A 12413-nucleotide genomic window follows, 5' to 3' on the forward strand; every position below is an offset into this window, starting at 1 on the left:
CAAAAGGGTACATATAGATGCATCATGCCAACATAATATACGACCGATACTCCTTATGTATGGGAAATCTATTTTTTATCCCTCACACATATAATGTTTACAGTCCCTTGGGTATCAGGTACACCTCTGGGAATGTTCTGGGGCTGCATAACGGTCTGTAGACAACCAGTATCTATAAGGGCATCTTTGGGTTCTCCGTTAACAGATACCTGTCGGTGGTAGGGAAGAGTTCTTCTGTCTGTTTTGCAGAGATGGGACCGGGTTAGTCCAATCTCCTTTGGCTCTTCCTCCTGGGGGCAATGCCGAGCTATATGCCCATATCCTCCGCAGAGGAAACACTGGGGTCCCTGTGGGATCAGTGGTCTGGGTACAACGGGTAAGGGACAGGGCAAGAGGGTTACAGGTTCTGGATTCTTGGTGGGTGGGGGTCTAGCGGTCCAAGTGGTGTTGCCCCGCTCGGGGTGTCTCCATGGAAGGTCTTCCCTTCCTTTCTGGCTCTCTTGAGCATGGCTAAAAGTGCTGGCTATCTCTACAGCATTTTCTAACGCGAGTTGGGTGTTGTCTGACCCATTTCTGTATGGGAGGGTGTAGGGAAGTCAGGTATTGTTCTAGATATACTTTCGCCATTATTTCCTCCTTGGTAGCAGTTACTTGCTGTAGCCACCGGTCTGCCAAATCTCTTACCCTATAGTATAAGGCCCTTGGAGTTCCTTGGGGACCCTCTCTGATCTGTCGGAACCTGATCCTGTATGTTTCTGTGTCAATTCCCATAAGTTCCGAAATGCTCCGCTTGACTTCTTCATAAGGGGTGAGACCTAGGGTATTGGCTGCTTGGTAGGCTGACTGAAGGTCTCCTGAAAGCAATGGGCCCAAGTACTGTCCCCACTTATTCTGGGGCCATGCTGCCACCCTGGCCATTTCTTCAAAATTTGCGAAGTAGAAGTCTGGGTCTTCCCCGGCAACATACTTTTGAATTACTACTGAGGGAAGGCTAGTATGTGGTCTTGATTGGCCTAGCACCTCCGCTAGTTTACCTATTACCTTTTTCTGGGCTGTGCTTTGTTCCGTGAGGGTTCAGTATAACTTCTTGCGGTCCTCCTCTGCTACAGCTAGGAACTTTTCCATGATTTTTCCTAACTGTTCCTGATTGTCTGCCATTTTCTTCATAACAGCCTCCATTTCCCCCGATCCCACTTCTGACACCACCTGTGGAAGGGATCGGCGGAAATAGGAGTGCTCAGGGAATTGTGTAGACAAGAGCTAAAGGGAATGGTGTGAGGAACGCTATTTACAGTGCCCAGTTTTACCCGTCCTCCCTCCTCCCACAACACACCTCCCGCTTCTCTGTACTTCCCAGCTGTACCCCTGTGTGCGGTCACTCACCATCCAAGCCATAACTCTCCTGCTCTCCTGAGTTACGGCGGCGGTTGCGCCCTCCTGGGGGGGGGGGAGATGGGATCCACCAGTCTTCGGACCACTCCTCGGCATCTCCGACCTCTTACGTGAGCTCCTCCGTTGCCGCGTGTTGCCTCTCCTCCGGTTCGGTCTTCTCGGGTCCTCGCAACTCCTCTCGGCGTCTTCTTCCGGACTCTGTGACGTCCCCAAGTTCTACGGCTGGATCCTCCTTTTCTCCTCACCATGCATGCCCCCTCTCGCCCCCCACCCCCCCCCCAGGCCGGCCGAGCACTTTGCCGGGCTGGTTTTGGTTCCCAGTCCGGCCCGGTCTGTGTCCCCTCTGACAATATATCATTAAAAGTAACAAAAAACACGCTTGTTCCTCTGCTGAAACAGTCACTTCAGTTTAATCTTGAAATTCTTAGCCAACACGTGTTTTGTTGTGCTTAATGGTTGTGCACATCGACTTCTTTAGGGCTATATTCTCTTTTCTTTAGAAAATTTAGCTATTGTAAATCGAGAATATATATCTGTGGACTACTAAACATATGTCTAATAATTATAAAGGGTCTAAATCAAGGGAACAGCAGGAGTTTATGATGAAATTCTTTACTCCTTTATCTAACAAAAGCATTACAGATCATAACGTGCATGATGCAAGATGTAAAATTAATGCAGAGGAAAGAAAAATAGATTATTTGAATGAAAGGACAAGAGAAGATGAAGAAAGAGGAGAAGAGAAAACAAATAATGTCCATATTATTGGGAAAGGTGAGGAGATTTTAAAGAAACATCCTACTAAATTGAGGCTTGAAGTGAATAATAAAGAAGAATTATGTATGGTACGACAGCCAGGGGGAAATAAGACAATCAAGTAATTAGGATGGAGTGAGTGTGAACACAGCTATTTAATAAAAGGAAGGATGTTTTTCCAAGGTAGAAGCTACCCTTACAGGCAGATATTATATATGTGGTAAATCAACGTATTCCCAGTTACCACCTAATTGGGTAGGAAGTTGCTATGGTGCATTACTACTAAGTTAGATTCACCTCTCGACAATTATATTAAATGAAGGAGATGAAGCATTAAGCAGATTCTTGTTGACAGTGGCGGCTGGTGGCTGCAAAAAGTGGTGAGGCGGAAGCCCACAGACAGGATTGCACTACGCAATTTAGCATAGTGAGCAACCTGATCCCTGATTTTCTCAGGGAAAGTGCATGGAAACTGCTAGAAATACATATTGATTTGACCCAGTAGCGTATTTGCTGTATCTTACTACCCCGATCAGCAGTCAAAAATGCCATTTTCATTTCTCGCACCAGGGCTCGCCTCATGTGTCATCCAAACTATGCTACTGGGTCAAATCAATATGTATTCCAGCAGTTTCCATGCACTTCAGCCACAAAGAACCACTCGCGAACCCACGCCCTTAGTGGTCATATATTTTAACACTTGAATGTGAGGTACAAGGAGAGGGGTGCTTTGACTGGTAGCGGGTAGAGGAAGAAAGTCTTTTTTATGTGCCTTCACTTGTTTTTCATATAAACCTGAATGCCGACCTTTGTGCACTCCAAACCCTCGCTCGCAGGTCACTTGAAAGCCCAAGATTTCCTTGCAAGTGGTGAATAGAAAGTGCAGTCTGTCCTTCAGGGAATGAATGCACGTTTTTTTCAGCTCCGTCCACAAAAGCCTTCTCTGATTTGCCCAAAGACTTTGAGGCTTTTCATAGAAATAATATCATAAGGCGTACGGTTGAATGTCAGGGAAACAACAGTGGAAAACGAGAGTTCAAAATGCAAACTCGAGGCCGGGCCACAAACGTAGTAAAGTATTCCGGAGACACACGATGCCGGCTTGCTTCATTTTAAGTAATTTAAATTCTCTGTTCAGCAGTCGGGTGGTGGGGGGGGTTGGAAATGGGGTCGCACTCGCGGGATGAGGGGGAAGGAGGGAGGGGTTTGGAAAGTTGAAACAAAACAAATATTATATATAAAATAAAATAAAATAAACTTACCGTCCGTAGAGACTCCGTCCCGACTCCCGCGTCCTGGTTCAAGTCCTGCAGGCAGTACGTCATCAGGAAGGCGGCGCGGCAGGCAGCCTTCCTCTCCACTGCCGCGTTTTTGATTGGTGCGGCCGGCTGCCCCAGGCTACGTCATTTTCTATACATGCTGCTGCTGCAGCATACAGAGAGTCAGGGACTGGGTGCGTTACTCGAGGGCAGGGGGGAGTGGCTTTCCCACTGTTGTTAATACTGACTGTTTGGGCGGCCTCAGTCAGTATTAACAACAGTGGGCAAGCCACTCCCCCAAGCCACTCCCCCCTGCCCTCGAGTAACACCCCCACTCTAAACCAAGAAGTTCTGCTATCTCGCCGTGCGAGAAGGCAGGAACAAATCACAAATGGTAGTTATATAACGGCAATAACTACCATTTGTTTCTGCCTTCTCGCACGGCGAGAAAGCAGGGGGGTCAAGCGCTAATTTTCAAATAATAAAAATGATGCGCTATATGTGAGCTATTGCTAATATTAAACTCTGTTTACATTCTCTTTCATCTTGTTTAAACGTCATCATATGTCATTTGCTATTATTATTGATTCTGATCAATAATAAACTTTAATAGTTTCACACTAGTCAGCTCTAAAGGTTCTCAGTGAAAGTCTCCTGAATCTACTAAGCCAATCATCAGTCTGGTGACCCAGCAGCCGCTCGCTCTTCTGTCAGTGGCTTTCCTCTGAGAGTGGAATGTTGTTATAACTGGTGACACTCAATTGATGGAGAAATACATGTAATAAAACAGTTCCAATGTTTTAATATAAAAAACATGTGTTCCAGTACAATAAAAAACACAATGAAAAATAAAATCTTTCCCTGGTCAGAATCGAACCACACAAGTGAAAAAAAGTAAGCAAAAATCACCTTCCCTGACCGGGAATCGAACCCGGGCCGCGGCGGTGAGAGCGCCGAATCCTAACCACTAGACCACCAGGGAGCGCTTGTCCGACAGAAAGCACGAGTGAAATGCACTGGGTACTTGAATATCTTCCTGAGTTGAATTTCCTTCGTCAAGTAAAGTAGGTAACACAGCTAATATTTATTATAGGAAGGAATATAGCAGCAGACACAGAAAGGGCGCTCCAGGCAAACTACGAGGAAAACAACGACTGTGCCTTAAATAGGTCGAAGTTTGTGGAGAGTTTCCAAGCATCGAAGACGTCTGACACCCTCATCTCACATACTGGTGAAAGGAAACATCAAGAATCGATCACCATCAAATGAAATAGAAAGTGCAATTAAAAGGGCGAGCATAGCTTCTTTTCGAGGCTCCATGAGGGAGGGCAGCTCAGAGGTGTCCCAGGTGCAAAGCTGCACGAGCAGCCCCCATGACAGTCTCTGAGGGAGGGCAGCTCAGAGGTGTCCCAGGTGCACACCTGCACGAGCAGCCCCCCCTGACAGTCTCCTTTGGATTATGGGACCCGTGGCCCAATAGTAGGGTGTTATAAACAGGACTACAAGTCCCAGCATGCACCGTAAACAGCTGGCCTGGTTTTGGAAGTCATGCCTGGACCCAGGAAACATAACGCTCTGGTGAGGGTGGTGGGGAGTGCACGTCCGGGGCAGTGGTTCTTTTGATTTCACACTGTGCCTGCAAGTTCTAAACCATTTCACTTAAATAAAGATGAAAAGTTTCACGTCATATAAACCAAGTCCCCATTCAGAGCCCTCCCCTTATTAGTTTTATTTAGCCTGAAAAAATACTCATTTACATGTTATTCATTATGTAGTACTCCGATTTTTATTTCAATAATTACCTTCCATGACACGTTTTCATTTCCAAGAAAGTACACAGCAGCTTAAAATAAAAAGGCAGAAATCTACTTTCGAAGGTGTAGGTAGCACTTACAAACTCCGTGATAGATTGTGAAGGGTATGTGATTGCTTTAGGAAATGTTTTAAGTTGTACGAGCTGTGGTGTCCATAAAAAAAATATATCAGTATCGCATTAAAAATTGCGTTCAAAATAAGTGTTCAATGCTCAAAATGTAGTATGAGTTTGAAAAATAAATAAAAAGTAAATCCTCCCCGTCGCCCGGTCTCCCGCGTGACAGGCGGGGATACTGACCACTATACTAACGAGGAACCGATGAAGTTCGACCTGCTGAGCCGCTCCTCATGTGGCCTTCGAGCCGCCTCTCCCCGATATGCTACCGGTTCGTGCCATTTATCAACCCTTTGACACCAACACAGGGGGCCACGGGCTCAACAAACACACACTCTCACCCACCATACACACACAAACACACTCCTCCCTCACACCTCCCAACAACCCTCTCGCCTCCAGGCAGACGCTCTCAGCAGCATCCCCTGATGCCAGAGTCACCACAACCAGCTCCCAGGGCTGCTTCAGACGGGGCCCCGGACTGGCTCTTCAGCCCAGGGGCCCCTGGCTCTGTCTGATGAGGGGGCATTGCGGCGGGGGCTGCACTCAGGGAGGGGGGGGCGGGAGACACCACCCCCCTCGCCCCCGCCGGAGGAGAGAGCTGGGCTGTAAAGGTGAAGAGGGGAGGCAGGAAAAGCCCCGGCGTGTGAGGGTCCGAGAAAGAGGCGCTTTCCATTGTGAAGCAGAGGGAAAAAAAGTGAAGAGTTTGCAAAAATCCTTCGAGCCGGATTTGAACCAGCGACCTAAGGATGACAGTCACTCCACTACAGTCCTCCGCTCTACCAACTGAGCTATCGAAGGCTCAGATAATACAGCCAGCATATAGCCTGATCTTTGTGTCTAAGCACCAATGACATGGGTGATGAAGCTGCGAACCAGCCAGAAAGTTCAACTTCTATGGAAAATGGCTGAATAGTGAATGAATTTGATTATTTATTCAAATGTATTCTTTTTGGAAGCCAAAAGTTACAAATGGGTTATTTTATCTTGTATAGAGCGCTCAAACAAAATAGGTGTGTTGGATTAGAGTTTTGTATTGGTTTTGCTTTTGTTATATTTCATGTTTACATTTGACTATATTACTGTTGTGAGCGCTAATTTGTATTAATATAAATCAGGAGCTATATGTGAGCTATTGCTATTTTTGAACATTGCCGTCCATCCTATTTACACGTCATCCTATGTCATGTGATTGTATTGTTGATTCCGACACTAGTCAGCACAAGAAGGTCTTAGAGAGAATCTGCTGAATGTACTAAGCCAATGACAAATCTTGCGCCTTTCGAGTTCTGTTAACATTGCATCAGTAAAACCGTATAATCAAGACTGTGAGAACGATCAAATCATATAAGGTGGTTGGAAAATCACAGAGGGGCAGATTTACAATAACTGGCACATCCCTGCGTATCAGCAGGGATGCGCCAGTTATTGTGCGCCATGCCCCCGCCACCATGGATGTGCCGCATTTACAATGCGGCACACTATAGGGCAAAAACGGCACAGATGCGTGACGCATCTGCACCTTAAAGGCGGCGCATTGCTGGAGTTGCGTCGCAAGCGTGACGCAGCTCCATCAATGCTCTGTGGGGCCCTATCTCCACAATGCTGCGTCAATCCTTACGCCTGCTTCAAGCAGGCGCAGGGTTTTGACGCAGCATGGGCTCAAAAATACCTGAGTGAAATCTTGTAGATTTCACTCAGCCACTTTTAGGAGGCGTTCCTGCGCCGGAACGCCCCCGCCTGCACCGGAACGCCTACTTCTGGCGCAGGGCTTTACAACGTGACACATCTCCCAGATGCGTCACGTTGTAAATACTCCGCACCATGGCGCCTCTTTTGCGCCGCAGATGCATCACAAAAGTGACGCAATGGTGGCATAAAAGAGGCGCAAGGGGCTTGTAAACCTGCCCCAGAATGTCTTTTATGTAGAAATGTTTCCTTTTCACTGTTTCCTATTTGGTTAACCTAAGGAATCATGTGTTCCCATCCAATGTATGAACTCCACTGTCCACAGCACTGTATGAGTGTGCTTTTCTCCCACAATAGAGAGACCCTACCCCTATTCTTAGATGCTAAATCTATGCCGGATTGTATTCGGAGCTGTACTTTAATTATGGTTTATGTACTATGCTGAAAATGTACTCAGTATAGTCTGTATTTTTACTTTAAAACCTACATAAAGCATTTGAAGATCTGTTGTCTGTCAATCTTATGAGAATGTTGCAGAAGTGGTATATGAGCCCAATTTGGTTCTAAAAGTGACAGTTCCAATCGGGAAGCGCCAAAGTCTGGACTACGTTACTGCCTCACTCGCAGACTTGGTACCCAACCTGGCGTCATCCCGTCCTCTCTGGGGATGACCTATCCCAACACCTGGGGACAATTCAAGGGTGTGGTGTCAGGCCTATATGATCTGGACTCTCAACCGCAGGTAGTGAAATTGAGCGCCAAATGGCAGGATGAACTACAGTCGGAATATGAGGCAGAAGATGGGGCCGAGATACTGAATAATTTGAACTGAGAAGCGAGAGAGGTCTGGATGAAATTCTGCCTATATCGACTGCAGCGGACACCAACAAAACTCAAGGAATTGAGCTGCACAGACGGTTTGTCCCGCAGCGTGTTCAAACAAAGAGATTCAAATCAACATGACCTGAGGAAGTTATCTGTGTGGTGCCAAGAAGTTATTTGCTTTGTCTAAATTGCGACATCAACAGAGATCTCAAAATAGACCAGCTGAATACTGCTACATGGATAGTCCCTGGTTTCCTATCCTTGAGACAGTTTGAATTAAGAAAATGTTTCCATTTTGCCCCAGTCCTGATGAGGCCCAAAAAAATTGCTGAAACGCGTCAACTCCACAATTTGGAGAAGCTCTGCAAAAATCTAAGTGCCTCATTTATGAAAAGTGATGCATCGCTGCGTGAAAACAGCGATGCGTCCCTTTTCATTGCGCCCTCCTTGCGACACCAATGATGCGTCATATTTACAGTATGGCACATCATGGCGCAAGGAGTTACAGATACGTCAGTATTTCTGACGCATCTGTATGGCGCAAAAATGACACATTGCTGGAGTGTGTCACAAAAGTGACGCAACTCCAGCAATGTGTCCTTTCACATGGGGCAAGCCCCATTGTGAAAGGGCCTGTGTCAGTCTTATGCCTGTTGTGAGGCAGGCGTAAGAAATTGATGCATTTGTGTCCTAGAAGTGGCGCAGTGAAATCTTATAGATTTCACTGCATCACTTCTTTGACCCTTTCTTGCGTCAGACCGCCCCCCTGCATACATTATACCTGGCTTAGGTATAATGTAGCGCAGGGGTTTACAAAGTGACGCATCTACCTCGATGCGTCACTTTGTAAATATGGTGCAGCAAGGCACATTTTTTACGCTGCTAGTGCTTCACAAAAAGTGACGCACCAGCGGCATAAAAGTGACGTACGGCCTCATAAATTAGGCCCTAAATGAATAGAAAAATAAACTGTTTGCACACCCCTATTGAGATAGAGGGTTAAAAAGTGTTCCTCTGTTGTGCAGTGTTCTGTATGGTCTGTAGTCTTCTGAGGAGCCGGGTGCAGTTGCCAGTGTAGAGGGTGTTGCAGTAGTAAACAGCGGCTGGTGACGAGGACCTGAGTGACAGTCTTTCTGGTGTTGAATGGGATCCATTTGAAGATTCTGCGGCACATGCAAAGTGTGTGGAAGCAGAAGGAGGTGACTGCGCTCACTTATCATTTCATGGTCAGTTTGCTGTTGAGGGTCCTGCCGAGGTAGCGTGCATGGTCAGTGTGCGTGTAGGTCTGAGTTCTGAAGGTCACCAGCTGTGGTCCCAAATGGAGGTGTTTTTCATGAACATCACCCCCCACTTGAGAGACCTCCAGCGGCTCCCCTCCCAGAAGAGATGCCAATTCAAGATCCTCAGGAACGCATACACAACCCTCCTCGACTTAGGACCTGCCTACATCAACCACCGACTGAACTTCCACCAACCCCTCATGCACCTGAGCTCCTCGTCACTCACCCTCACACACACCCCTGCACCCATCGTAGCTGCAGCTGTGCCCGCTCCTTCTCCTACATCGCTGCTAAGACCTGGAACGACCTGCCCTCTAGCTCCTTACAGCCCCCTCGCTGGCAGACTTCAGAAAGAGGCTCAAGACTTGGCTCTCGACAGAGACACAGCGCCCAGATACCCCTCTGGGTGACACTGATGCGCTTTACAAATGCTGTTGATTGATTGATCCTTTTAAACTACACGGCTATCTTGGATTAGTATTGTCCCTAAGGTACCATTGCTTTACCATCCCAAAATGGCTACCACTCTGCTTCTGCAGCCAGTCATGCTGGAACTATAAACATGATGACAACCCACTGCTATGTTGGATTTTATTTTGTTTAATGTTTCTACTTGTATTCTTTTGTGTTGCATAAGCGTGTGTGTTTTAACGTGAATGGATGAGTAGATGAATGCAAGAATGATTCAGTAGGTGGATGAATGGGTGCATGAGCATGAGTGGTAGGATGAATGAAAGTGTGGATATATAAGGAGCTATTGTGGTTTCCTAAAGTCACCACTGGCTGTAGAGATGTTTTCAATTAAAAGAAATTCCTATTGGCATTGCCAATGCTTCTTTACAATTGAGCACTGGAAGGGATGCTTTGGGTATCACATAAATCCAGCCCTCCCCTCACCTCCCAGCACACACTTTGTCTTCCTGCCTCCTCCACATGAGTAAACTCACACCCAGAAGAGGAACAGTAGATTCATTGCTTAAAAGTGAGCTGCAGTGTGTACTAGTCACACACAGAGAGCGAGAGGAGAGTGTTCCTCACCTGCATTTAACGAGTGAACTTTACTCCTAGGAGCGAGAAGATGCTCCAGGTTGTGGACGTCACAAAACGGGGGACTGGCTTCCCAGCAGATTGGGTGTTGTTGGGCACGTGGTGTGAGGGTCTCACACAATTAGTGAGATTGTGCTTGAAGGCTGTCCTCCACTGTGTGTGATTGTGACTACAATGTGGGAGAAACATCACAATTAGTGGTATAGTGCAACTGTGCATTCTGTGTGAAACTCACAAGTGGGGTTGTGCTGAAATGATACTTAATTGTGATAAACGTGAACATAATTAAATTGAGGGAGAAATGGAGGACAAGAGGTGTAGCACAAGCAGAAAGAAGGAAAAACAATGAATGGCTGTAGCCTGTCACAAGAAAGAAAAAAAGGTTCCTGTTGTTAAAGAAAAGTTTTACGTTTCCAAAGTGTGTCATATTTATCTGTTATGAAATCTACAAGGACTGAAGCAAAAACATCTGCCGAAACCCGGGATCCAACCAGGGACCTTTAGATCTTCGGTCTAACGCTCTCCCAACTGAGCTATTTCGGCCACTTATTAACAAGAGTCCTAACGTGTCCTGGTGTGACCTTTAAATGCACATGACAGGCAGATCCATTGCAGCACCAGAGAATCAGTAAGATTCATGTTCAGGTTCACAGGTCTCACCCCAGGATCACAGGTCTCATCCCAGGTTCACAGGTCTCATCCCAGGTTCACTGGCCTCATCCCTGGTCTCATCCCAGGTCTCATCCCAGGTTCACAGGTCTCATCGCCAGGTTCCCAGGTCTCATCCCAGGTTCACAGGTCTCATCCCAGGGTCACAGGTCTCATCCCAGGGTCACAGGTCTCATCCCAGGGTCACAGGTCCACCGTCCTCTTTTATCAGCTGCACGGTGTGGGGGTGCTCGCGAATTTTGCTCCAATACCTGATGACCTAACAGTAGTCAAACCAAATATTCTCATGATAGGGATTGGTCTTTCTATCTACGCTGCTTAAATCGTCTGTTTGAATTGCACAAAACACAACTACACTCTTTTCCAGACACCTCCGGGTGGGGCTGCGACGAAAAAAAAACATGGGTCCTTTGATGACCCCCACAGAAGAAGTAGTGTCCAGAGCAGCAGCCAAACCTCCCAACCCCGGCTGCAGGGTCACACCTGGTGAGAGGAGGACCCTGGGAGCTCGGGATGCACCAATCAGAATGGACGAGGGCAGGGACCATCCTAACTTCCCTCTGTACTTCTTTAGAGCGCCCCCCCTGTGTCTGGATGGGGTCTCAGCCCCGCTGCTGGTGTCCCCCGAACCAGGGGCGTAGGAGACACTACATTTCTGGGGGGGACAGGGACAACCTTGTGGACTTTCCAGCGTCCCTATGCAAATCGCCCATTGCATGAGACCGTACGCCCCGTAAAAGAATATAATCGGATAGTTTAGAAGAAAAATATTGAGAAAGGCAGGAATATAGTCACATTATGCTTTATTGTTATTTGCATTCATAAAGTACTTAGACCAAATGTGGAAAAATCATGTGTATTGTTTATAGTGCTACTCATAGTTCACTCAGTTTTGCGATCTGCATGGTACATGTTCTTTGCAGCAGCCACATTAACCCTCCACACTACTTTACGATGAGCCAAAACTTTCACTAGACAAAATTTCGAACTCTCACTAGTAGGAACATTAATCACTAGAGCTATCTTGACATTTTTATTGTTGCCTGAAAACTGCCTGATGCACAAGGAAGTTCATTTGCTTTTAAACCAAAACATTTTTTTAAACTCAGTGTCCCTCCCCAAAGTCAACGCGAGGTGCGGCTGCAACAGGTCCCACCGCCCTAAAGCCGGTCAAGCTCCCAGCAATGGGGCAGCACAAGAATTTCTTGAAACGGGGTCAGACCTAAACTTATATCCATTATATGAGGAAAAAACTCCATGTAATTGGTGGGGTGGGATACTTTCCCCAGATTGCAGCAAGCAAAACAATTTACCAAGTTTCTTGTAGAATATTTAAGGGAGAGTTGACTTCTTCCCTGACAATGTTTTGAAATTTGTGGGATCACATTTCTAAAATGTGGCAGGCCCTTATGGGGCATTCATAAAATATTCCAGTACTTTCAAGGTGCACCAAGGAGGCCTGGCTTTTTTAGGAGTAAATCTGATTTTTTTCAAATGTCTTATGTCAGAATTAACTTCCACTATGCCAAGGTCCTAATTTTTTCATGGTCGAGCCCCATATGCCAA

At 46.6% G+C, this 12413-nt stretch overlaps 2 non-coding genes across 2 annotated transcripts; both read right to left on the reverse strand.

Moving 5' to 3' along the window:
- Positions 1-4317: 4317 nt before the first annotated feature.
- On the reverse strand, positions 4318-4389 carry TRNAE-CUC (transfer RNA glutamic acid (anticodon CUC)). The gene has a single exon. It is a non-coding gene; the product is annotated as a tRNA-Glu (tRNA).
- A 1663-nt stretch (positions 4390-6052) lies between these two features.
- Positions 6053-6138, reverse strand: TRNAY-GUA (transfer RNA tyrosine (anticodon GUA)). Its single transcript is given in 2 exon segments — positions 6053-6088; positions 6102-6138. It is a non-coding gene; the product is annotated as a tRNA-Tyr (tRNA).
- Positions 6139-12413: the final 6275 nt, after the last annotated feature.

Source organism: Lissotriton vulgaris, chromosome 1_1 (assembly GCF_964263255.1).
Source record: "Lissotriton vulgaris chromosome 1_1, aLisVul1.2, whole genome shotgun sequence".
NCBI classification, from domain to species: Eukaryota; Metazoa; Chordata; class Amphibia; order Caudata; family Salamandridae; genus Lissotriton; species Lissotriton vulgaris.